Genomic DNA, 2,958 nt, shown 5'->3' on the forward strand with positions numbered 1-2,958 from the left:
TCTCCCTTGCCTTCCCCCTCCCCTTCCCTTCCCACTTGACAATGGATTTAGGGCCTGCCTTAACCCAGGATGATCTCATCTCAAGACCTTTACCTTAATCACATCTGCAAAGACCCTATTCCAAATAAGGTCACACTTTGAAGTTCTACATGGGTCCATCTTTGGTAGACCGTAATGCAGCCACTACAGTAGTCTTAGATAATTAACTTACCCTCTCCAAGCACTTTTCCTTATGCAAAGTATAGGGATAAAATATTTATCCTAAGGGGTTATTGTGAGATTCAAATACAATGCTTTTTCATTGCTTAGGAAGTAATTGGTCTATAATAAGTGCTCAATAAATGGTAGGAACGTGGATATTATCTTATAGGCAACAGAAAGCTTCATAAAGTAGGTGTTTGAGGAGGGAGAAAAAGAAGTTGCTTTCCAAATTTGCCCTCTTTTTTTGTTGTTTTTTTTGTTTTTTGGTTTTTTTTGAGATAGAGTCCCACTGTGTTGCCCAGGCTGGAGTGCAGTGGTGCGATCTCAGCTCACTGCAACCTCCACCTCCTGGGTTTAAGCGATTCTCCTGCCTCAGCCTCCCGAGTAGCTGGGATTACAGGTACTTGTCACCATGCCAGCTAATTTTTGCATTTTTAGTAGAGACGGGGTTTTACCATGTTGGCCAGGTTGATCTCAAACTCCTGACCTCAGGTGATCTGCCCACCTTGGCCTCCCAAAGTGCTGGGATTACAGGCATGAGCCACTGCGCCCGGCCAGGGATGTGCAAGTGCCTAGGTGATGCTGAGGCCACTTTGAAAATCACTGGCCTGCACATCTGCTGTGCTTTGCAAATAGTAGGTGCTCAATAAGTCCTTTTTGCAATGAATCCTATACTTTCTAAAATGAAGCTTCTCTCTTAGGGCGACAAAGACTATTCAAGACTTAATACCAACTAATAATGCCGACTGCAGACTGCTAGTGAGTTGTCAGGTCTTCTTGCATACAACTTTAAATCATGATATCAATTAATTAGACTTCAGCCAAATCCATCCCAATAAATACACTTTACAAAACCCCAAACCTTGCTCCATTAAACATGCCTTGGCAATATGGAAGGGATACTCTCTGGCGCAAGATTGAGAAGCTTTGGGGCATTGGTTAACTTCATCAGGTCTATAGGGAAAATCACAACAGGTGAGTAGCCTTTACGCCTCTGATAGTGAAAAACGGTGTGGTGTTGCCTTTAACAGCTATATATATATATATATATATTTTTGAGATGGAGTCTCACTCTTGTTGCCCAGGCTGGAGTGCAATGGCATGATCTTGGCTCACTGCAGCCTCTGCCTCCCGGGTTCAAGCAATCCTCCTGCCCTAGCCTCCTAAGTAGCTGGGATTGCAAGTGCCTACCACCACTCCTGGCTAATGTTTATATTTTTAGTAGAGACGGGGTTTCACGGTGTTGACCAGGCTGGTCTTGAACTCCTGACCTCAGGTGATCTGCCTTTCTTGGCTTCTCAAAGTGTTGGGATTACAGGCATGAGCCACCGCGCCTGGCCTAGCAGCAATATTTTAAAACATTATCATCAGTCAGCATACTTAATGCCTCCTCAAGTGCCCTGTGAGGAATCCTATCAGAGAGAAGACTTTGAGACATAATCCCCACCCCAAGCACTAAAAATGTAGTCAAGGAGATGAGATCAGAGGGAAGGTTCCTGAGGGGTGGGAGGAAAGCTTGGCTGCTGGAGGCTGTATTAGAGCCAAGTTCACTTTCCCCCTTTCCTGGAGTCAACAAAGTGCCAAGCCACAGTTTGCTGTCACAGCTTATGAGATCTAATTAGTCGGTGGTGTTATTTCTCCTCAACTTGAAATCAACCACAGTGAGTATTTATACTATAGGAGCCAAGCAAAAGCTACAAATCAGGGTTTCCCCCAACCCCCTCCCAAGGGAACCAGTTCGCCAGCGCACCAGTCACTCCTCGGGCCTAGTAGAAAACTTGAAGCAGCCTGGGAGGTTGCAGCTGCAGTTTCCAAGAGGAGCGTGGCATGAAATTGGGTCTGATGTGGCACCAGAGCCTCAGGGTGGTGATGGCTGGAAGAGAGGCCTGAGGGGATGGGCCTCATGACTGGGATGGGAAAAGTGGCCCAGAGTTACCAACCCTCCAGGGGGCAGGGGGCAGAGCAGGGGAGGCCTAGGGCCAGCCTGGACAACTAGGAGGACCAGTGCTCATACCTCCAGTCTGGAGGCCATGGCGGGACCAATGACATCAGTGGGAGGTTGACCAGTAGGACCCGCTAGAGGCAGTCAAGGCCGTGAGGGTAGGGAATGGCAAGAGGACAGAAAACGTTTCTCCTGGCCAAGATGAGAGGTGAGGTACCCCAGCCCCAACTTTAGGTCTTCCCTGGGGAGAAAGAGGGGAGCAGAAATGCGAGGGCGAGATGATCTTGCATTTACTGAGTTTTAATCTTGAGTTAATTGTGTTTGAAACCAGAAGTGACTAACTTACCTTAGGAGGCAAATTTTAAGTTTTCCCATCCTTGGTGAAAATGTGAGCATGGGAGCCAAGATAACTCCTATTTCATAAAAGAATATCTTTGAACATCTGAATCTTATGGACTTGCTACTGAAAAAAAATTTTTTTGCTTCTCCCACCCCCACCAAAATGAAGTCAGGATGAGCTCTTTTCCAGGAAACATTTTTCCTTTCTTTTATTTATTTTTCCTGAGTTGGGATCTCACTCTGTCACCCAGGCTAAAGTGCAGTGGCATGACCATGGCTCACTACAGCCTCAAACTCCCCGGTTCAAGTGATCATCCCTCCTCAGCCTCCCGGGTAGCTGGGATTACAGGCCCAAACCACCACACCACCGCAAACAGCTAATTTTTTTTTTTTTTTTTTTTTTTTGAGACGGAGTCTCACTCTGTCGCCCGGGCTGGAGTGCAGTGGCCAGACCTCAGCTCACTGCAAGCTCCGCC

This window comes from Colobus angolensis, unplaced genomic scaffold (assembly GCF_000951035.1).
Source record: "Colobus angolensis palliatus isolate OR3802 unplaced genomic scaffold, Cang.pa_1.0 Scaffold109, whole genome shotgun sequence".
Taxonomy (NCBI): Eukaryota; Metazoa; Chordata; class Mammalia; order Primates; family Cercopithecidae; genus Colobus; species Colobus angolensis.